This window comes from Phasianus colchicus, chromosome 4, assembly GCF_987193195.1.
Source record: "Phasianus colchicus chromosome 4, bPhaCol1.hap1.1, whole genome shotgun sequence".
Lineage (NCBI taxonomy): Eukaryota > Metazoa > Chordata > Aves > Galliformes > Phasianidae > Phasianus > Phasianus colchicus.
This window is the reverse complement of record NC_143439.1, coordinates 37,160,092-37,185,436: the sequence shown is the minus strand read 5'-3', so window position 1 is coordinate 37,185,436 and position 25,345 is coordinate 37,160,092. Positions and strand designations below refer to the sequence as shown.

The following is a 25,345-nucleotide window of genomic DNA, read 5'->3' as shown; positions in this document are numbered from 1 at the left end:
TAACTGTCAGTCTTTCTGCTTTTTTTTTTTTTTTTTTTTTTTTTTTAAATATCAGGAGATATTTTAATGTACAGCATTTTCAGTGTAGGTGTTTTTTTTCCTCAGCTACCCCAAAGTTACCTGAATTCCAGAGCAAAACGTGTAAAAGGTGTCTCAGCACAATACATTTCAGGTGGTTTGGATCTGGGAAGGCTACTGAGAGTGTGAGGTTTGTTGAAGAAAATGTATGTACTTGAAATTAGCTCAAATCACAATATTGTAACTGCAAACTCCCAAATTTAGGACAGTTTCTATCTGAATTTTCCATTTATCTTCCCAGGTTATTAGAAATCACTAGAAGATCAAAGTCTCAGGCACAAATCCCAAGAATAGGAAAAGTTTGACTTGGCCAATACCCCTTCCCAACTGAACCAGCCTGCAAGACAAATTTCAAATACATTGGACAACATATTTCCTCCATCCTTCTGATTTAGTAAGCATGCAAAAGTTCAGGTAGGAAATCCACTAGATAAAAAAGTAACAAGGCCAGAAGAACCTGGAAAACAGACAAACAACAAAAACAGTAGTTGAGTTATTCTGCAAATAAATAATGGTAAAAATTGTTTTCCTTCAAAGAAAACAGAATAAATGCTAAATGATAATGTAGCAGTATATTTTGCTATGACATGCATTGCCTTGCCCTGCTAATGTGCACAAATCACCAAAAGAACAGAAATTATAATCTTCAACAATTTATGAAAGGGAAATATCAATTGAACAAAAAAAAAAATGTATTATAGCAATGACAAACTGCACATATTTTATTTAATTACTTGATGGTTAATGTCCAGCAGAATGTAGTTCTGAAACTGATAGATTGCCAGACTGTTATCTCCCTTAATTTCTCTTTAATAGATTAAAAACCACCCCTCTTCTATAAACATAGTTATAGGTACTGGGAAGGTACATGATTTATAGCGTTTCTAACTAGATGGCACTGTGATGAATTACCACTTTAGAAGATCAGTAGATTATTGGGTTGCGGGCTCTCTCTCATGATTATTCACTTTTAAAGCTTTGATTCCAACAAGAGAACCCTCATAGATGTTGCTGCTTTTACAAAGAAGGTGAGATGTGAAGATTCTGAAAGTCATGGTTAGCTCTTTATTGTCCTGGGCAAAGAGCAGCATGTCAGTCAGGCCTGAAGAAACCTCCTGGTATGAGGTTTTGGTTCCCTTAGGGAGGTGCACCAGGGAAAGCCTCACATTTATGGCCAGGGAGTAATTGATGAGAAAACTTTACTGCTGTGAATTTAAGCAACCCAAGCATGGTATCTGCAGTGTATGAACACCCACTTCGATGATAGCTCATATGTTCCAAAATACTGCCTGTAAGCATCTTTTTAATATGCTTCAAAATCATATTTCCTATCAAAAGCTGCTTTTAGTTGTTAATCCTGTGCCACTATCACATAATAGTCACGTGGAACGAGTTTAGAGAAAAAATACTTGTGTTTTCACCCCTCCAGTTCATTTTAAGTGTTGCCTACCTACTTGTCACCATATTCTGGATAGTTCCCAGCCCTGTGAAAGTGTCTTAACAGGGAATTATGGATCTGAATTTTAAAATAAGGATAATGCAAGGAAATGAGGAAGAGGAGGTGATCAAGAGATGTGCGCTGTTAAAATTCATTTTCAAAACTTCATTGGAAAGAAAGGAATGTTGTGTTTCTTTGTATGTTCAGAGAAACGTGGACATACTCGTGTATGTAGGCACATACTAAGAGGAAAAAGGTGCAAAGGACATCAATATCAGCTCAGGAGGTCCCTCTTTAGATGCCTTGTCTACTCTTCAATGTTGCATAAGTATTCTTCAATAACATGTTCAGTAACAGATTTCACAGCTTCCTTAGGCAGTCATTCCAGTGACATGCACAAACATGTGCTGGCATACATACGAAGATGTTATCACTCAGTTTGCTGGAAATAGGTAGTTTAAAGAAATCCAGACTTTGTTACTTAAAACTGTTCTAATAAAAATATTAATGAACTGGAAGGATAATTTCCATTTTTTAAGCTGGCAGTATCATTTTGAAATGATTTTTTGGTATCTATTATGGCATGTTTTCTTCTGGATGAATAAAATCCTAACAGGGGAGCCAGTACTATCAGCATGAGTCTGTGCTCTGGACAGTTAATTAATAGCTGATTGCTCTTCTTTTGATTACTTTTTTTTTAAAATGTGAAGTTCACCATAACTGAATGTCATACAGAGTATTATGCAAAGCATTACTCTTTTTCACAAGACAAGCAGGAGCTGAGTGCCATTGGATAAGGATGTGACAGAACATAGGTGCTAGAATGTTTACCCCTTGGAAGTCTACAGATGCAAATTACAATAGGACTCATTCAAACCCTGTGGGAATCGGAGAATAACTGAAGTCCTGTTGGAATGAAAAATCCGCTGGCACAACAATTCAGTATGCCAGGATAACAAAAATATGTCTGAATCACATAAAGCCCTACAATCAGACTGGTGCATATTGCAAAGCACAGTAGCAGAACTTACTCTCAGCAATGAAAGCCAAAATAGAAGTGTTACCATGATGAGACTGGAGACTGAAGCAACTGCATTCTTTCAAATTAAATCCAGGTTACAATCATCTTCAAAAACATCCATGTTAACACATTCTTTAGTCTCCTCTTGCCCATGTGGAACTAAGCTTTTTATGTATCCTCATAATGAAATATGTGTGATATCCACTTATAAGTTAGTTTCCAATTAAAATGCTATTTCCAAATAATATGATCCTGCTAACTGAATTTCCTAGCAAGCCCTTTATGGGCATAGTACTTTATGAGCACCTCTGCCATCCATCAGTTGCTTAGCTGTCAGGCCTAGAGATGTGCTGAACAGATGGCTGAGGATGCCACTTGAATTCAGACTGATGAGTTTCTGCTCAAGCAGAGGCAATGGAAACCATTTCCATTTAGAGCACAGTTAAAATTAACCCACAAGATGTCACTGTTGCTCCAAAGAAATTTAGCAGCCAAGGGATTTTTCTGGGCACAGACTGAGACAGAGCTGGGCTGCCATCTCCCACATCTGCTGCTCTCCTGCCAGCTCTCCACCCTCACCACACCGTACAGCTGGGGATTTGTAACCCACACCACTGGGGCTTCTTGCCACGGTGCCCCTGTGTCCCTGTGCTAGCCAGTACATCAGGCCTTTGGAGATATGGCTCAAGCAAATCTTAGTTTATTTGAGCCATCACAGGAATACTCAGGCCATCTTTGGGCCCTGGTCCCACCTGGAGGATGCACAGGCAAGCTCCTGACCCCTTCCACACTAACAGGAGTTTTGACCACTGTTCTTCATTTCCTGACCACCACTTATACTCACATCTTTAAAAAAAAAAAAAACAAGTAACACAGAGCAGCTGTGACACTACCTACCCAAAGTTTATTAGATCCTCCTGCTTTCTGCTATCTCATCCATACTTATTCTCATACCGCTGTTAGGAAAATCTCCCCATCAGATAAAATTAGGCCTGTGCTATTACTTTAAAGCTGGTAAAATGAAGGCAGGTGTAGCCCCTGCAGCTTTCAGATCCCAGTTTTGGGTGCCTCAGGGAATCAGGAGGGCAATCTAGCAGGAAACACCACTCCCCTGTTGATCTCAGCACTCAACAACCAAGGACATCCCTGGGCTTGGATTTTTTCAGTGAAATACTGACAGAAAAAAAAAAAAGAAAAAAAAGAAAAAAAAGAAAAAAAAAAAAGAAGCAAAATCTACCAGAACATTTAATTTCAGAAAGTGAATAGCTTTTTGCAAACTTGCATTCCCCTAGTTTTAGTCAAAAAGGGCTTTAGATATTTACACTTTACAGAAACATATCTACTGAAAATAAGCTAATATTTGCACAGGCAAGGATTCAGACTAAGCAAAAGCACATCCTCACAGTATCATGATATCCAGATTCCCTAAAGAGTTGCCCATTTATTTTTTCATGCTATTAATCATGTTTCTCTAAAAACAAGTGGATAAATAAATGGCTTGCCTGCATGCTTGGTGCAGTGATTTCACTGAAACTTCTTGGCATCACTGATATGCAGAGATGGCAGAGCTACTTCCATCAGTGCTGCACAAGTGGGATAAGGAGAGCAAAAAACAAGTTTTTCCTTAGGATCTTGTTTTTTTTTTCTGTTGGGCTGATGAAGAAACTGACATTCTCTAAAGCAAAGGCATCTATTTTTCTTGTTAATCCAGTCTTGTTAATCCAGCAGAAGAGACCATGCTGCATTGTTTTCTGTTATCCATCCTTAATTCCCCTTCAAGGTAATAGGTTCGCTGGAAATAAGAATGATAAGATTTTGTGGCTTCAAGTACCCCCACACTCCAGCCACGCTATATTGCAGTGGAAGGGATCTCTTTTTTCTGCAATGACAGTGACTTCAAAGAAATAGAAATAATCAAGAACAGAAATGCAATTTTTCTAGTCGGTCACCTTATAATGCTGACCACATCTCTACTGCATGGAGATGTGGTCAGCACAACATCTGTACAAGACCTCCCTTAAAAGTATTGTCCTGCTGTATTGCTGAATGATTCAGATCTAGGCTTGCCATAATCAGAGAGAATTCCAATTTCTGTCCCACTGTTATCCTAGACAGTATTTCCCTAGGTAACAACTGCACAGAGCTAATGCAAAGAGAATTATATCCTACATAAAAGTAGAGTTTAGTGTGTGGGTTGTAATGGCACCACTAAGTTTGTTGTAAGTCTCAATATCAAATCAAAACTGCAGAATAAATAGACAATACTACATAGGGGAGAGCAACTCTATGTATGACCTTTTATCTTTAAGCCTGCTTTCATCTGAATGTATTAAACAACTCTTCAGAACCATGTCAGCATCTATGCCTAAGTATATGTGCATCTACAAGGCACAAGAGACTTCCATTAAATAAATTGTGTGATCTCATCTGGAGTCGTTGGACCTTATTCATACAATGCCATTGAATCATGACTATGCATCATAGAGAGATGCAGAGCACAAACTCCTTGGCTGACTGAAGATGTATTCAAGAAGTTCCCTGCTGCCCAACTGCTGGTGCCCCAGTGGCTCATTACCCTGGCTCTCAGCATGGTGGTGAGTGCCCTTGTCCTGCCACAGGTTACTGCAGGGTTTGAGATTCAGAACACCAGGAGGCCCTGTATTGTCCCCCTCTGGGTGAACTCAACTAATGGCTTCTCTGGGGATGTTTCCCTGTTCAATCAAAATAGATTTTCCACAGCAAGGAGGAATTCCTTACAGGGGACATCACATTGCCTGGCAGAGCTTTATGGGATTTCCTTGAGTGTCAATACAGAAATCTGTCCACTGAACATGTAACAATATACCTGATACGAATTAATTTTATTTTAAAAGCAGTCTAACTTTTTCATCTGCGTTGGTGAACAGGAATATAAATATTCCTATTGCTAGATTCTTTGGAAATGGTAAATATTGAAAAATTGGATTATTCCATTTGAATATGTTAGGTTATATTTTCCATTGACAAAGACTACTTAGTGAGCATTTCTGAAAATTGATTTGTTGTACTGAGAAACAAAAATGCCATCCAAGATTCATCTCAAAGATATAGTAACCTTATAGCACTTTCCTAAAACAAACAATGACCCATGACTGCTGTAGCATGAGTAGCTTATTTCCTGTTCCTTATCCATGGAAGGTATTTAGCCAGAAACACTGCATGAATCATTTTCCCCAGGTGCTCTCTTGGGCTTGATATTAATTATTTCTGATAGTTAACATTTACTGAAGGGTACTGTAATAACCCTTCTAGAAATAAGGGAAGTAACTAATACCTCAGGTAAACAGAAAGGATTTTTCCCCAGGGATAAACAGAAATGCAATATGTGAAACCTTGATTTCAGAGTGAGCTAGTTGCTCTACATTAGCACTTGCTCAGGGAAAACCATATGCTGGAGAAGCACCAGCCATCATCAACATCAAGGCTGGTCTGGCTTGTGTAACTGTTCCTGTAAGCCTCAGGGTGCTAAAGGGACCACAAACCTGAGAAGAGACATTGCTGTTAGGTCTAACTTTTGGAAACAGAACTGAGAAACATCTCAGTACCAGGCTTTCCTTAACCATACCAAAGGTCTCCTTGAAAAAAAAAATAAAAAGTGAAGATATTTAACAATTTCTCTCTAAAACTACTATATGTTTACACATTCCTTCAGTGAAACTTTTCCTACTCCCCTTATGTTCCTTCCATTTATGTCAGTAGAGATGATGCACCCTTCAATATCAAAGGTTCAATTCAAATGCAATTTTACAGATTGTGTCATTTTAAAGCAATAGTAGTAGGATTTCGATTGAAATGTGACCTACACTATTAGCCACAGAGTGATGAGTTCATTTCTTTCTTGGAAAAACATGACTTAAAATGTTTCTTCTAAAACAGTGAAGAACTTGGTTTTGAAGCTAATGCTGTACCTTGAAACAGAAGAGTTCAGGGCTTTGACCAAATGCAGGTGCATAAATATCTTAAGAGCAATAACATCATAAAGAAGTACAATGAAGCTTATTAACCAAAAGCCTACCGACGTTAACTTGCTTCAAGCTAACTAAAGTAAATGTCACTCAGTGGGGAGGTGAAGTGGAAGACTTGCTTTCTCAGATTCCAAAAGCATCTAGGAGATCAGAAAGGGGTTTGGACAGGAAAGTCTCCACTCTTTCTGCAGATCTGAGAAAAATCATTCTAAATCACAGGGAAGTCTACCCAGAGAAGTGTAGGAATTAGATCAAGTATATAGTGAGATTTCTCTACTGCTCTCCCAGTTTCTTGCAGAGTGTGGCTGAGAGATTTCACAAAGCAAAGATCTGATCTTTGAAATTCAAGTTAGGATATGGTATTTCCTTCATGCGTTCAGCTAATTTCCATTTCACCCTAACAAAATATCTGTAGGTATCTGCATCTCTTTGGAGGCACTCATTTCCATTTTAAGCGTAATTGTGTACACAGGTCCTAAGCTTTGCTTCTGATGGGACAGGAGCCCAGGCTCCTCCCCCCTTGGCACATCAGAACTCTTGCACTTGTTTGGGTGCTCAGTGCTCCTATCTGATAATGATCTCTTTGCAGAAGAGCATGCAGCAGTTACAGCACGGGCAGATTTTAATTCTAGGCAGAAAATAAATAAGTGATGAGACAGTATGTACTAAGGTGTACTAAGGTATAAAGTCACAATTCATCCTGGACTAAGCATCAACAACTAACTGAAGACAACAATCTGAGATGTTTCTTAAAGAGACAATTCCCCCTAAATTTTATCACCACATTTTCTTGAATTGAAAATCACACTGCATTATTGTTATCAGTAATTAGGTACCTTCAAAGTCAGTTATTTAAACTTCTGTAGTTTCAACCTACTTACATTCTTAACTTATTCTGTACTGTGAAAATTGGTTTATTCTACTGATGGTAAACAGGATAAGCTAAAATTGTTAATTCTCATGGAAAAAAAGGCAGTAGGTGAGTTTTTATAAAGAAGAAATTACTGTGAAGTAGGTAGAGTATTAATGGTATCGGGTAACTTCTTTTTAAATTCTTACAGTCCCCATGGTTTTGTTCAGCTTTGTACATTGTTGTCTGAAAGGTGCAGAAAACATTTGATTTATGGCCCATGAAAATGTGAGAGGCGATTAACATAATAGGAGAATATTAAGCTCATGCATTGTACTATTATTAGTTCTGCTCTCATTATCTGTATCAGAAGTGTGAACTGAAATTAGTATACATATTTTTCCACCATTTATAATACTTCGCATTCCATTTCAATATTGGTAACAAACCAAGTATACTAGAGGAAAAAAAGCTGGTCAATCAGCTGTTGTTTTGTAGTGTACTGGCACCAGAACATGAAAAATGATTGTTATTCCACATATATCCCGTGTCTCCATCAGTCCCATTTGCAGTGGTAGGCTCCATTCAGAGGCACCAAGTACCACAGTTCCACTCACAGCCATCCATCTGCGACTGAGATCATTTGAGGCTTCTTCTCTAGACAGCTCAGTGCCACAGGTCACAAAAATCACAGTCATTATATATTTATTTTAAAAATATTCTCACACTAGTTATCATTGTGATCTGGCTGTTTCTTGTCACCCACCTTAGGCAGCAGGGGGTCTTGCATTTGAGTCCACCAAAGCCTTCCCCTGCTATGCTGTGACATGGCTTATGTTTTGCTGAGAATCAGACTATGTGCTGTTGTCTTCTGTCCTGATTTCCTTTCTGTAATCAAGGAGCATTTGGAGGTATGGTTATTTACTTTGCATAAACAGCCTGCAACCACAGCTCAGAAATCAAAGTATCTCAAATTATTCTTGGAGTGTCACAGTAAAGGGAGGTCAAAAGTGACTTAAAACAATATTATTCCCAATGCCTTCTATGTAATATCCACTAATGCATTACATGTTCACATTACAAAACCCTGGCGTTCAGTAGGAGCTAATGACTCCCAGTTATTTTCTCTGCCCAACAATATTAAGAATGGATATTCTGAAGAACAATTGTGATTTTAACTCACCAATATTTGAAATCTGTCTGATTATCCAGCTGAAAGTGAAATTTTATTCTCCTTAAGTAGTGCCACAAGAAATCCAAATGTGTTGTCAAATGCACAGGTCCCCCTGACTTCAATAATTCTTGCAGTTTCTGATACGAGAACTTAACTCCTGGTCAAACAATTTATGAGTTAAATTGACATTAATGTAGCGAACAGCATTTAGAAATTTCCACAGATCTGAGCACGAGTGACACATGCACATTTTTTCAGCTAACTGGACATTAATTTCAGTAATAGAAGATACACCTTACAAAGGCTTTTGCAGCAGCATGGAAGTGAGATCTAAGCAGTGTGGAATATGGGAGATGTGTTCACAAAACACCCAACCATGAGCCATGTTAGAGTCATCTGTTATTAACTCATTGAGCATTTCATATCTCTATCTAATGTAGGCATATCTGTCCCATAATGCCCCAACTGTATTATGTTGCTACAGACACTCAGGAGGAAAGGACTGCAGGAACATGGCAATGTCTGGAAAGCGCGTGAGGGGGACCAAGGAGCAGCTCTGAGGAAGCAGAACATGATGATTCTGTTCACTTGAACCAAAAAAAAGCACACTGCTTTTTTTCTGCTGGCAGACCTGCTAAGTGTACTTGGCACTACAGGGAGAGTCACTATCGGCAATTATTTCTTTTCCTCTGGTAGTTCTGTAGAACATAGGTTTACATTTAAATCTAAGGCAGCAGGCAGTCCCAACCTGTTTATTAGAGTTGGCTTGTGGTCCATTTAGCAAACTTGCTGGTATTAGGTCACTAGGTTGTAGCTGAGACATCGTGGTCCCCAACAGTTCTCATCTGTGTTCTTTGCAAGTAATATAACATTTCTCATTATTTGGTTTACAGCACAAGAACTAGGGGAAAATCTGCCATTAAGACAGTAGGGAGTTGTCCCGTTGATCAGAAAATTCAGACTCAATTGTCACATCAGTGTCTAGGTTTTTTACTTGATATTGTAATTGTCATAAAAAGTTGTCAGGGGAATTTGTTTCTGTTGTCTGTTCCCCATAAAAATACACATCAGCAGGTTAATCATCCCCTTTATTTGAGCTAGCCTCAGCAGAAATCTTGTACATATCTCTGATTTGGAAATGTTTTTAAATTTGGGCTACTCATGTAAACCTAAATCCAGAAAAGTGCCAGTAAAATCTAAAATAAGCAGAATTTCAGCTCTAATCTGAAACAGAACAAACAGGGAGCCTTTTCTTTGCAATGTGTTAACAATTGTTTTGAAGTTTCAGCACTTAAAATTTTACTTCAGGTACTCCTAACCAATTGGTAGTCTCAAATAATACCATTACCAGGGCAATAAAATGGATTTTTTTTTTAGATTGTGCAGGATCCCCAGAGAAGATGGGGGGGTGAGGGTGGGGGATATGAAGCCTGGCAAATTGAAATAAAAAGTGAAATTGAAATTGAGGCAGTTACAGAGCATTTCTGAGTTGAATGGCAGTTCAAAGAATGCTTACTAAGTGTACTAAGTGATGAACACAACCTCGATACAGCTCTATTTGAGGCTTGGATGCACAAAGAAATATGTGCTAATAAACTGAATCATCAGAAATAAATTGTTTCAATGTTCATTTCTTTGGAATTAATATCTGTAAGCTCAGGTTCATCACATCCATTTAAGCCTGTGTTCTATGTTATACATGACAACATTATTTTGAAGAATAGTACCATATTTCTAGAATTGAGCTACATGTTTTTCTACGATGAAAATGTCTTTTTTTCCACAGAACTGTATTTGTCTAAAATGAATATTTTTAATTATAATTAACCTTTATGTACAAAAGAGTGTAAAATGTTCTGTATTAAAGCTGCACGTGAATATTTTGAAAGGACACAAAGGAATCTGGGTACATAATGCCATTATCTAGCAGCTAAAATTGCAAATAACATTGCTGAATTCCCTTAAAAGAAACGTAAATTTACTGGTTAATGTTACTTACACTTTGCTAACTGCTAGAGGATACAACCAAGGAAGCCCTGTTTAACTAGATCTTTTATAAAAGAAGAGAGAGGAAAAGATGAGCACTGTAAACTGGAAGATATTTTAGCCTCATTATGTGCACAGGCTGAAGGCAAGAGTTACTGCTCTCATTCAGCTGAGACTGGGAGAAAGGCACCTTCCTCCTCATGCCTTTCTTGCATTGCACTTTTCAGTCAGAAAACTGGGAGAGAGCTGTCACAAAAGATGCATGGGCTCTGTCTTTAATCCACTGGACCTGTGTCTTCTGCACACATTGCAAAGAGAACGGAAGGAGTCAGAAGACAGCAAAGGCATGTTGGCTTTGTGGCTCCACTTGCTTCAGCTCATTACATCCAGATTACCTGGATTTTATTAAAACCACAGGTTTTTGTTGCTCAAGGTCAATTAAAAGCACATTTTTGTTAGAATTTCATAACAAGTTACTCAAGAGCTAACTATTACAAATGTGTTTATAACTAAAAACAAATAAAGAAATCAAAGTTTTACAATGACCTTGCCAAAAAGAAAAACCCGAGTTCATCTCTCATGTAAGACAATGGGAATACCAAAGTCCTATCTTCAGATTACAGGTTGATATTTTTGTTTCAAATTGAAAATGTATTAGTGATCCAGATGATATGACTGGTCTTTTCCTAGCTACATATTTCATTCTACTAGGAGATATTTTATTTCCTCATAAACCCTGTCTCTTTACGTTCTCACATCATCATGCATACGACAACTTTCTCACTAGCAACTTTACCCAAAGCATCCCTTGGAATGAGAAGCAGTTTTTCCGGAATTGAGGCTGTTTCTGAAATCACTGTCAATATAACCTTTAGACAAGAATAGTTACTGAAACTTCCTGTAGTTAGCAATGCCAAGAGATGAAATGGAAAATCCTAGAGCCATTGGTAGGCTAGTATCATGCCCCTCTAACCCCATCAGTGGGACACAAACATGCTTGCATCTGAGACTGTTGATTAGGAAAATAAACTACATGCATATGGATAAATGGCCCACTGTGGCAGCACTACATTAAACCCTGCTGCACTGGAACAAAGTGCCTTCATTACATCTCTATGATAAATATCTCTCTTGCACTGCTGCTACTATCAATGGGCTTGATTAAGGGATTGATTTGAATGCAAACAGCATAATTGACCCAAGAGGAAAGATGAATGAATATGGCCAATGCAGCCTTTAAATAACTGTGCTACAAATACATGGTAGCATGGGGAAATGTCACCATTCTCCTCCAAAAGAAAAAGATTTCCTTTAGTAGTATACAGCATATATGCTACTTTCCAGCATATTGTGCCTTTTCAGATTGTCTTCAAAACTTTTAAATGGGTCATCTAGTTTACTGTATCCATACAGTCATGATATATATTAGCTGTGACCACATAAATAAATAAATAAATAAATAAATAAAAAAGCAATGAACATTTATCCAGAAGCCCTTTTATAAGCAACAATAAACAAGTAGTATAAGATTATTAGAATAATACTTCAGCTTGTTGTCACTTTCTACTGAGGGGATAAAAATGAAACAAAGAGCCAGAGCTCTCTGAAGTACCGAAAGCTGATTTCTGAAGCATTCAAAGGATATTAAGCTTTTCACATAGTGTATCTATTAAATGTCTGGGACATTTATCCTTTATTTACTATCATTTCATTCCCATATGGACTAATATTTACAGCAGTTAGCATTTCTTTTGTGCTTTTCATCTTCAATCTGTGCTATGCATATCATCTAACTGTGTCTCAAACCTTTTAGAGGAAGTTAAGTAATTGAGGATTTTTGTTAGATATCTCTATCTTAAAGATGGAGAAACTCAAATGTGAGTCGAGGACTTTTAAAAGTCATAATCAATGTGTCAAAGCAGCTTCAGACTTGGGTATATCTGGGTCTTGCTGATGGATGGAGAAAACTTTACTTTCCAGAGACAAAACCCTGAAGCATCTCCCTCAACCCTTACATTGAGATGCTGAGCATCCGTAAAGCATTATTTAGGCCAGGTGACCCTGTGAAGCCAGTTGGAGCCAAACACATTCACGGTGTTTTTTTGTGGCCTCCCTGTCTTGGTTTCCAAACTGGTCCTGATAAAGATGCTAGGTGAGGCTTGTTGCCCTGGGGTCCATCCTGGTTCTTAAGACTGCCCCGACCCAAGGTTTGTTTTTCTATTTAAGCCTATGTTACTTCAGTGCTTCAACATATCTGACCCATATCAGACTACCTTAAGGAAGTTTAAGGTAGTCTGTTTTGAAACTGCACCAGAAATTAAGTTGTTCATCTGGATACCTGCTCCTTTTGTGGCAAGGGGAAGGATGGACACACAATTGAAGGAAACTGCACCCAGCATAACAGGGATAGTAAATTTGAGTGACCATTACAATACTCACACTGAGAAAATTTGATCTTTGTGCCCTTCCCCATACCAGCAACATGTTAGCCTGGAAACTGTAGGCGGAGGGAATAAAAGTGGCAAGGTTTAAAGGTGGGCAAAAACCTGTGGTCCAGGCAGGGGAAGGTGTTGAACACAGGATATATGGCATGCAGAATGCAAAGAATTTTGGAATCAGCATAACATAAATTGCGTGAAGAAGTAGACAGTCCAGATAGTTAATAAACAAAATCAAATGTAACATGTATTGTTTTTGCTGGTATATCCTACAAAAGGTAGTCCCTAACCTATTTTCCTAAGCAAACTAAATGATGAATTTGGCTAATGCTCAGAAGAGTAACTAAGCTAATGCAATCACTGAAATGACAACATCTATCTTACACCATAAAAATTGCTGATGATGGATGAGTGACATTCTCTAAGAAGTTGGGAGATTAATAGCATTGCTTTCAGATATCCTGCTCACTTCCCAGTACACATTCACCTCCTCTTCAAGATAATATTCAATCCATTTGCATTGTTGTCAATTCAAACTCAATTCTTAAAAAATGCAAAGAAAACAAATTCTTTTTCACAAAAGGGGGGTACATTTACGTTAGCTTGAAAAGGATTCACTGACATGAAAAATACAGTTTTTTTCTCTCTGCATCATAATTGCTTGATTTATGATGACAGTATTTCCATTTCTACTTGTAGTAGCCACCCCAATCTTAGAGCTACTTCATTCATTTCTTTTTTATACTAAAAAATAAATCTCTAAAACTCCATAACTATAGTCTGCATCAAACCAAACTAGAATGAGATTTTAATAATAATAATAACCACTTTGATTCCTCGTTCAGAAACAAACATGTTCTCTAGACTAGATGAATGTATTGTTTGGAAATTCAGCATTTCACATTTTTCACAGTATTCCATTTTTCACTCCTGAGCACCACTATTGAGATCATGTCATTTTAAAGCCATATTAAGGCCTTGCATACTGATCATTTTTGAAAGAAAAATCTCTAAGTAACCGCAACAAAAGAATGTGAATACCAGTTTGAAAGGTATCTTGTTTCAAAGTACGCTTAATTACTATCAGTCATTTATTTACACTAGAGGAGGTTGTGAGAATCATCTTCTAAAAAAAATTGATAGGATGAGAGGGAATGGCCTTAAGTTGTGCCATGAAAGCTTCTGGTTGGATATTAGGAAACATTCTTCCCCAAGAGAGTGTTCAGATGGTGGGAAAGACTGCCCATGGAGGCTGCAGATTCAACATCCCTGGAGGTGTCAAGAGACTTCTAGATGTGGTACTTAGGGACATGGATTAGTGGGTGATATTGGTGGTTGACTGACAGTTGGACTAGATGATCTTAGAGGTTCTTACCAACCTTAATGATTCTATGATTCTTTGAAGAAAGAGTGCTTTATGTAGTACCAGAGAACTGATAGAAATAGGTTACATTTATTGGATACATCTATTCAGATTTTGGAGAAAAATCTGAACTATACAAATTTTTTTTTTTTTTTAATATACCCATATAAAATAGATATTCGAAGTTACAGATTCTTACTACTAGTTATTACTAAACATAGCTTGAAAGGTTCAAGCTGTTCATGCTAACTCCAACCACAAAAAAAGTCATGTGGTTAATAACAAACACAACTTAAAGCAGCATCAGTACCATAGTAACCTGAAAGGACAGGAAAAGCCTTACATTATGAAATACTTACATTTGGAGAATGCTAGTAAATCTTCTCTTCACTTGAAATTCAAGTTGTAGGAATAGGAATATTATAAATCTTTAGAGGAATAAGGAACACAGCTCTCCAGACACATTTATGATCTAAAAAAAGATAGAAGTTACTTTGAGAGAATGTCTCTTCTTAAATTTCATAAAAAGCGTGTGAGTTACAGAAATGAGGTAAATGATACAAAGAATCCTGATGCACCCAGAGACTGCACTAATCTTGATACAGGCCCAGAATATATGTATTTCTGTCATATTTGGCAAAGGAGATAAAAAGAAGTGAGGTGAGTACAAAACACAATAGAACAGATTTAGCTTATAACAAAATATATTTTTCCTTGATAGAATAGTCTACAGAGTTTTGCCATCACTAAAATTGGGAAATCAGAAACAATTCTATCCTGAAAAAGAGATGAAAAATATTAGTGAAAGTTCATAAAAGCAAGCATCTGAGTAAAGGACTTCTCACAAATATTAGAAACAACCCAAGACTCTCCAAGCTTGTTACCACAGGATGCTTCTTGTGAGCAGCTGTTGATAACAAAAGCAGTGTAGCTGTGTTACTTTGCCCAGTGACAACAGGAATGATTTGGTAAGTCAGGGACAACATAGTGGTAATATTATCTCTAACAATTGGGTTTAAAGAGATGTGTCAGGGTTTTTTTTTGCTGTATAGTATAGTTAAATATTGAAGGAAGCGGGGCCTGGAACCCAGATATTTCCCTTATATATCCCCTAAAGCTCTTACTTCTCCAATAAATACTCACATATTTTATAGAACCCGGCGTGGACTTCACAAAATTGGGGAGAGACAACTTTTTCCACCTACTCTACTTACTGCTGATAGGGTTTCCAAGCTCTGAAGGTTTAAGTGCAAAATGCTGAAAAGATATCATAGTGCTCCCACATCCTGATAGAGAACTTCAGCCATAGAACTTGAATTTTAAAAATGCCATTGTAACCTATGGTCGTCTCATCAAAGGCTTCCTTGATGTTCTTACTCAGACAGAAAAGCTGGCTTATGTTTTAAGATCTCTGAGCACGCAGTACAGCTACTGACTTACCCAGATCTATAATAAAACCAGTCATCAAGAGTCTGTAGAGTTACTGGTGATCTTGAAGATGTATTTCTAAGACTGCAATGCTCCGTGAAGAGCAGCTCTGTCTTGACATGGTAAGAGGTAAAAGAAATGTAGAGAACAGAGCCAATTCACACTGCCAGTATTGTACGTGAAATTTTACTCCTTATATAAAGAAACAAGCTAATTAAATACAGGAAACAAATACAGGACATTACAGGTAACCAGCAGTTTGAAAAGAAATCCAGCTTGAATCACTTAATGTTGATTTTCAATTCAGGGCCCTTCATTGTTAGGATTAATAAAAGTCTACAAAGCTTTCCCTGTCAATTTACTACAATATAATAGAGATAAAATAGTGCAAGGTGAAAGCAAATCATACTGGTAAGAGCCCTTCACTGCATAAAGCCATTCAGACAGAGGTCAACTTATCATCCTTCATGCAACATCTAGCAGCAATGGCAATATCCCAGATCAAAACTAAACAGCAGCTGAGAAATATGGATATCTCAAATACTTCTCTTGGCCTGAGCTAAGCTGAATGAAGCCAATTACAATTTAAACACAAGAAGATGAGAAACTTTGAAACTCCACTAGTTTTACTAGTTCAGCATAACAGGACACATAAGACAACTTCATCACTATTTGACCTCAGTCATACTTGTAGCAGGACACAGCTGCCAAGCATAAATATCTTCACCTGCATTGTATTTTTTGCCTCCTTCCCTTCTTCCTCTTTTCCTTCCTTTAATCATTTAAAGACTCAGAGTTTAAAATACAAAATATTTATTATGTGCACACTTGGAAGAATAAGTTAAACATGCTATGGGGTAGAAATGCTAGCTAGTCTTAAACAGTTCATGTAATGCTTTTAAGTGAAATGTTTCATGTATGGAAGAAGCCATCAAAAGCCAGACACTCTGGTCTTACAGGTATTTTACTCAGTTCTAATCTCTGGTTGCAATAAATCAGCCTAGTTTATCTTATATTACTTTTCATCTGTTTGATTTTCAAATATGTTTCAGATGAATAAATAATAGAGTAGAAGATAAATGCATACAGGTAAGTTAACAGCTATCAAGCTTACAACCAGCAACATGTATTGATGCTGTAGTTCTCGCTATCCATCTTCTGTATGCACTATCTTGATAGACTTTTGTACTAAAAGTGTTTAAAAAAAATCCGAAAAGGCCACTTTTTGGATATTCAAATGCTAGGAGACTTCTGAAAGTCTGCATATTCCATATTCAAATTAGGCTTCCAATTAAAAAGAAAAAAAAAAAAAAGCAAAGAATTTAAAACAGAATCCAAAATACACTAACAACCCCTGCTAAGCTCTCAATTGAAACACTAACCTAATGCTTTCATTAACATTATGAGTGGCATTTGTTATAATGGTGATAAAGTCATTTAATTACCAAGGAGAGCTTTAGAGATATATGAGCATATCTTGAAAAGATATGGCATTTGATGACAGGATGTTCTCATGCAAGGTTGCAGATGCAGTTGGATAGTTTAGAAGCCTAGATCTGGATGTGCAGATTATCAATCACACTTTGATCTTATTTAACAATATAAAAAGCAGACAAAGACACAGACTAGGCTATTTTAAAATTAAATAGATTTTTGGATTTTGTATGTGTGTGTGCAGATGGACTATTAATAACAAAGTATTTGAGTTCCCTCTGCTGCTCTGCAGGTCACAAACACTCATTTGTGTACCACCTTTATCTAAAAGAAATAATTGAGAAAAGCAAGTTATACAGCACTAAGGTTCAGACGAGCAAGGAGAAGACAGATATGTTGCCAACATATGGCAAAGTGAGTACCCAAAAACCAACCCTTTGTGGTTCCTCAGTTCCTTTTCATGTACCTCCAGAAGTGACAGCAGCTTGGCTACTACCCCACTACCAGCAGCAGGTAAAGACAAAGAGGGCAGAGGGGCCTTCTAAGGGAGAGGGAGGATACTGCAGGGGGGTCACCTCTGCCTGGCATTCAAGAAGAGAGGTAGGCTGTGGTGTCCATATCTCATCAGTTTGAGAGCAGCAGAAAAAGCCTTTAGGGAAGGAGCTAGCATAAGAACTCACGCAGTACCTTGCCTTCAGCATCCTATCCACATATCCCTTTATGTAGGCTTCCAAATCCAGTGACCTCTCTGAATAATTTTTTCTGCCCTGACTACCTCAGAATCTTTCTTTCCATTTCCCAAAAGATTCATCTGTATAGTCAACCTAAGGAGAATTTCAGATTCTCTTTTCTTCACCCAGCTCCAAAACTTCTTTGGAGACAGCTTACTGAGCATAATGGACTGTGACTTAACTTTGGAGGGAGCTCATATGTTATTATACTGTATGATTTTCAGACTAGTGCCTCTCCTGTGTATTTTAAATACTAATATTTCTCATGGGGTCAGAACAGTTAAGTGAGATAGAACTTATATCAGCTCTTATGAACATTATGGGTGGTAATGTTTCACCTATTTACTAGGTCAAAGTGGGCACTGACATTATTAGGGCAGATGCTCAGCAGCTCAGGTCTTTCTGCAACAATGTATGCACTAATGACTTCTTCCTATACTTCTACTTCTCTTTGAGGAACAAAAATACAGCAACTGTGCAGGTAAACAGACAATGTGTAAAGAGAAACAAATTCAGAACATCACTTGAAAATCATGTAGAAATATTTCCTAAGCCTCTATCCATGTATACAAACTTCATATTCAGAATCATCCTTTGTAATGGCCCAATGGAAGCATTAGTCAATGAAGCCCTTTCTACTCATATGTTTTTCAAATGTTTACGGCACTTTCATTTGTACTGGACATGACACTATGTCACTGCAGCATTTCCCTTCCTTACATCTTTGTAATATTATTAGTGACAAGAAGAAAGGCATGCTGTGTGCATAATAATAGCTTTTCAAAGGCAAATAGCTCAGCCGCTGTGCTTGATTTTTATTTTATAAAGAGCAACAGTTAATGATTAATTATAAAATAAAAATGATGCAAAACAGCCCAAGATATCTGATTTTTCAGAAGCCATTATAATACAGGCAAAATGTCTCCCTGTCCACTGTGAATTGTATTAGGCGAATACAATGTAAGAACTACATCTTCAAAGTAACAAATGCTTAAAATAAGATCATGACTGAATTCTTTCATGCTTCCACAAAAGTCTCCATATTCACTACTTAAACTTGGCAACAGTACAGACATAAAATAAAATAAAATAAAATAAAATAAAATAAAATAAAATAAAATAAAATAAAATAAAATAAAATAAATGAAATGAAATGAAATGAAATGAAATAAAATAAAATAAATCAGTTTTCTACAGATATGGCTTCTATTTAATTAGATAGTTTAAAGAGTTTTGGAACTATTACAAGCTTCAGATATATAAAATGTTTCTTGCCAGGAATTGGATTACAGAACTGAGTCTTTCTGTCCAACACCTACATGCCTACATCCTACATCCATGAACTTGTCCCACCCCTCTGCCCCCCTCGCCACTCCCCTGACAGCCTTTGTCATTAAGCTCAGCAAATTTGATGCTGAGTTTTGTCAGACTCTTTTCAATCACTTTAGACCATTCCCTTCTCCACTCTTTAGCTTCCCCATCTCAGAGACAGAAATAAGGCTGCCTGGAGAGTCAGTGCTGAAAGCAAACATTTTCAGAAAAGAACATTTTGAAGTCTGGTGGTTGGAAATGGGACTAAAGAACACAGTTTTATTCTATCAAAATTCTTCAGATTTATTCTATTACAGGAACAGACTAATCTGAAAATTGTCAACCCTATTTGTGTGATGTTGCACAACAACTTAAATTGCTGTAAAAAATTATCTTACAAACTGCAGAATACACTGCACAGGTCATTTATGATAACACACATGACCACATAAATTAAAATAAAAAATAAAAGAAAAACGGAAGAGAAAAAAATACAGGTAGCTCAGTGGTGAGTGGCATAAGGAAGCAGTTACACTCAGGGGAAAATTTGTCAAAAGAAGATAAGCCTATGCCACTCTTTAGATCTGAAGCAAAGCAGTATTTCTTTGTAATGATAGAAATGAAGCTATAGAAGTTTTACCCTGAGTAATGAGTGTGCGCTATCATCACCAAATGGCTGCAGGTAAAAAGTTCAGTACAGAATCAACTTCTTTCCTTTGATTTCACATCTAACTCTATGTAAACAGCTTGAAGTAATCAAGAGCAGAAATTTCTGCAGAATATTCACTCAGTATTTCACCTATGGGAATCACAGCTGCTAACTGCAGTGTAGTTGCATTAGTACCACCTAATAGTGATTATTAGCCTGATATACATACAATCAGAGGAAATATTCAAGGATCATCTCTTGTTCTGACTGGTTTCTGCTTCTACCAGGGACAGGAGATAGCTGCCAGCTCTGCCTGGAGTCAAACTCCTTTCCTGAATCTTGAGTTCCAGTTCTGCCAGGGCCACAGCCCCTGGGGCACTGTGTGACATTACTCACTGCCAGCAGCACATCCTTCCCCTAAGCAGCACTCTGCTGATGGGCAGCCACTGCTGGGCATTTCCTCTGGTACCAGACACTAGGGGTTGTTTCAGAGTTTAGCAAGTCAGTATCTTTCTTCAACTACCTCATTGTGTGGTTAACTTTTTCTTTCTGATCTAAATTCTATAGCAATCATTGCAGGAGTGTGATGTGTTTGTTTTTGTGTGTGTGTGTTTTTGTTTGTTTGGGGGTTTTGGTTGTTTTTTTTTTTTTTTTTTTGGGGGGGGGGGGGGAGTGCTGAGCCCTAGTTATATTTTCTCTAATAAGATGTTATTTTCAAGTGCTGCTATGAGTCAGGTAAGTACCATGATCCATCTTAAGTTTCTACGGGCTGGGTTCTCCTTTTTCTTTCAATCCTTAAAGCAGTTTTTATCTAACTATTCAACACATCACTGAAACTAATAGTTTAGTAGACTCCAAGGACGGATGGGATACATCTGTAGATAACAATAGCCTTCAGAGTTAACTCTTAGCTATCATTAAATAGTTTCTAAAAGAATGTAAAATCTTGTATTACAGATTTGGAGTCTCTAAGGAAGAATAAATTCATCCTCCTGAAAGATGAATCTGTAACTGTCTACTGCAGAATTCCTGCAGCTCTTCTCAAACCATCCAGTTCATACCATCAATGATCTTTTACCCTAATTCACCAGTGAGCCTGTACTATTGCTCAAATATATTTTATTTTGCTGTATTTTCAGCCTGCCCATTTTCTTTGTATGCTGACTTGCACATTCACATTTTTTTCATTTTCTTTGATAGTTTTCTGGAAAGCAAACTTCCCTATTTTACTATTTTCAATAGTAGTTGTAACCACATAAGATTCAGACTAGCAAAACAAAGTTAAACAAGCAGTTTTCTTCTCAAACTGGGGTTATAGTAATTAACTGACCATTAAGAATAAAGGTAAATTAATATTTTATATAGATATAATATTTTATAACTACAAAAAAAACCTGAATCTGTGAGTGCTGATACTCTGATAGTCTGCTAAGTCTCACAAAATACCGCTGTTTACCCTTAATGCATCACTAAAGTTACAGAATTAACAAACAATGACCTGGAAATAAAACATTTGAATTTTTCTTATTTTTGAGAGGTCTGTGAGAATAACTGAGCAATGTCACAGTTCTCATTTCTAATACTTCAGTAAGTTAGTCTTGTCAGTTTTATTCCTGAGCAGTTATTTTTCCTCTCCTGCAGAAAAAGCACTGGCTGTGGCATGGATCCCTGTGGATTCTGAAAGGCTTATGTCACTTTCTGGGCTTGAACTACTTTTTTGTCACAGCATCACAAAGAGCTATGCAGAGATGCCCTATGAAACTCCAGCTACCTATTCAAAGAGACTTTTGGATTAAGTTTCTTTTTACTTTTGTTCAATATCTCTGAGTTTGATCTGTTTGATACTGATTTTGAATCCAAAAGTTGAGTTTGACCACAATAAAGCATTTATGTTTTAGATTAAAGTAGAGATCATTATCTGATCTAATATCTTTTACGTCTTAAGATCTTCAGCCTGCCACCTTAGTAGTCCTATTCCCAGAATATAGTGAGCTTTTAATCTTTCACAGTGAACACAACAAGTATTCTTAATACTACTTACTGCCAGAAGGTTTGGCAGTAAGGTGTATTCAGGTGGCTTCACCTCACAGTCATGGACATATCTGTTCCCTACCATTTATCCTGGAAACCATTCACCAGCTATGAATAATTATTAATTATTCTGATGGTTCTCCCTCAGTCTTCTTTTTTACTCAAACTTCCCAGTGACTACATCTCAGATGTCACTTTAAAAACAAAAACAAATTCTGAGAAACATGGATTTGATGGGGGGTAATGATTGAATTAGATGATCTTAGTGGTCTTTCCAACCTTAATCATTGCCTGATTCTATTAGCTATTTAGCTGTATTTAACTTTGATTTTATTCTGTATCCTGAATGTCATCATAGTGGCTTTCCCAGCCTCTCTTCTCTGTCCTAATGAAGTTAGAAGTGCTATCCATAGGGCAATATATCCTGTGAAAAGGAAGGGAAAGGTGGGATTTGTTACAGTTCCAAGGGTCATTGACAGAAAAGGAAACTGGAAGAAATCATAGAATGGCTTAGGTTGCATGGGATCTTAAAGATCATCAAGCTCCAATCCCTTGCCATAGGCAGGGTCACTAACCACTAAATCAGGCTGTCCAGAGCTCCACTCAACCTGGTCATGAACTCCTTTCTGATTCTGTCGTAGACAGGAAGCAGGAAAGGGCATATACACAGGAATCCTGGAATCATAGAATCAAAGAATCATTAAGGATGGAAAGACCACTAAGCTGGTCTTGAAGCACTTTGTAGACCCAGAACTCTCTCAGAAGTGAAAATTACAATTTTACCCACTACCAGAAGTTTGCCAAGTATCTCATGTAGCTAGTAAGGTTAAGAACCTTCTTCAGAAATACAAACATGCTACTGAATGTCAATGGGATCATTTCTTGATATTAAATAGCAGTATAAAAATCATGGCTATCTTTCTCACCAGCCATGCTCTCCAGGTATTCCCGTCCTGCCCACCACTTGCTATAACAGTTAATTTAGTTGCAATCGATTTTCTGTATTTCCTTACTTAGCCTGAGAAATAATTAGGTTACATATGTCTTTCTACATCATTACCAGAATGGAGTCATAATGCAGTCCATAAATAAACCAGATAGCAGTTCAGTAGCATTGTACTTTGACATTCCAGAAATGAAGAAAAAAGGACAAACAATTGAAACTGGTTATTGTATATAGTTGAAACTGGTTATTGTATATATTTTTAAGTATAATTAATTACATTTGCAAATATATTAGCTGCAACTTGAGAAAAGCAATTAGACAACTAACTATAGAGGAGCTCACGAATGAAGACTTAAACGCCCATCTGCTAGCCATCCCAGGTGTTTATGGGTTCTCTCTGTACTTAGGTTTATAAAAAAGACATCTGTTCACAGAACTCCAGCACATGTACAAAATGTTTTATACAGAAATACATACAAACTCAGCCCTCCTACCAGCAGGACTGCTTTTCCTTCTCCATGTCACCACTGTCAGCCCAAGAAATAGCTCTTAAACCTACCAAAGCATAAGTATTTCAACATATGCACACTGAAATGCTTCTCTCACCACTGCTTGGTAAGAAGGTTTGTTTTTAATTCCTTTTCTTAAAATGGGCGGGGGCATAACTTTTAGAACTTTTTTTTTCATTCTTCAAGGAAGAATTACCAGCTAGAAACACACAACTTCTTAAAAAACAGCTTCAGAATTTGGTCACTCAGAGTTCTTACCCTATTATAATGGACCCTACATAATGCTCAGAATTACACTATAATTAATCAGGGCACATGCAGAACAGTGCATATTGTCCATGGTACATATGTGGGATTAATCTTCTAAGATTGCTTAGAAGAAACTGTGATATGAAGTTAGTATCTTTGTCTGGGTTTCATATGTCACTTAGCCACCTCTGGATGCAAAAAAAATGCCCTAACCCTTCCACTCTCCCATGCTGCTAAGTGTGTCCGAAGCAGGCTCTTGGGATTTGTCTTGGGTTTTTTTCCATTTTGGAATTATTCTTCTAGTGTAGAAAAATATGATAATCTTTTACATGACAGTGTATCATTTCTCCCGGATTAATACTGTTCTTTTAAGATCAGCTCTTTTACATTGCTAGATGCAGTCTTTATGAAGGGACTTTTTTTTTTTCTTCTGTAATTTATTCCCTTGAGAGTAGTTTACAGCAACTAAACTAATTACAGAAGAATCTAAGTAAATATGGAAATGCTAATACATTTCCAATTGCCTGCACCTAATGATTTAGTTTTCAGTTTTATATCTATTTTTAGCCTGCATGAGTTTCCCATGTGACAGCAGTGCTTCAATCCCCTCCCATGTTTGTGCCATCTCACCTTTTGCAGCTCCTGCCTCCGCCAGGAGGGGAGAGGTTGCTCCCATCTGTGCTGAACTTTGGATAGTTTTGTCATAGCTTGACAGAGAATCTGAGAAAATTAAAAAGAGAAAATAATATCATTAGGAAAAATATTCACTTTCATGTAACTGTTCATTAAAACTTCATCATATTAAAAGCAAATATATAATCTTGCATTCAAAATCAGGTTTATTTTTAAAGTGAATGTAGACTTTTGTTTGATTAATTGCATCTGTAATGCTGTCCTTACGCTACGTTAATACTCCAGTGCACTAAATACTGAAGTTTAAAACATCTATAATTTTTTAAAAGTTGCCTCTTAATTCATTTATATCTGGTCTTCAAAGTTTCTGTGAGTTTTTTCTTTTTCTATGAGTAAATACCAAAACCAATTCTCATTTTGAAAATTTGAAAATAATGTCACACATAAATATATGGACACTTTTTTAGTTCACATACAAGTAGCTTATTAGGAATGGGGAAAACTTATTACAACTCTTGTGACAACTCTTCCAATCTTGTTATCACTCATATACTCAAGAGAAGTTTCACAGAAATAATATAGTGTAACCTGCTGTGACTGATCTCATCTTAGCTGTTTGGCTCCTGTACATTTAGTGTTTAGTAGAACAATCCTGACATCTATTTTCTTTAATGAGCAGGAAGGTAACCTGCTGCTGTTTTAGCCATTGACTTCTCCAGAATCAGACAGGGTCCTTGTTAATAAAAGACAGTTTTCCTAACATAACAGAAAAGTTTGAGGTTAACTGCAAGTCTGATTCTGCCACTTTCAAGTAGTGGGTAGAAGAACAACCCTGTCTGTTAGTTTTTAAGGTATAATAATTACATTAGTTTCTCAGTATTAATGAATGCAACTGCCTACATGGGGTCCTTCATGCTAAATAAGGCTACTTGGGCTGAAATTGTGCCACATTAAGAGGTTAATGTTCTTCTTTCTGCTGATCCCATTGCCCATTTCATCTCTACTGGAGGTTACAGACTTCTCCAAACTGTCAACTAATGGCATGTATAATTGCTTCTAACCCAGTTCTGTC

General features: G+C 37.1%; 1 long non-coding RNA gene across 1 annotated transcript; it reads right to left on the bottom strand.

Moving 5' to 3' along the window:
* Window positions 1–8,163: 8,163 nt before the first annotated feature.
* On the bottom strand, window positions 8,164–14,795 carry LOC149918184 (uncharacterized). Its single transcript, XR_016466426.1, has 3 exons — window positions 14,712–14,795; window positions 8,575–8,722; window positions 8,164–8,279 (listed from the first exon to the last, which is right to left on the bottom strand). It is a non-coding gene; the product is annotated as an uncharacterized LOC149918184 (long non-coding RNA).
* Between the last annotated feature and the right edge of the window lie 10,550 nt (window positions 14,796–25,345).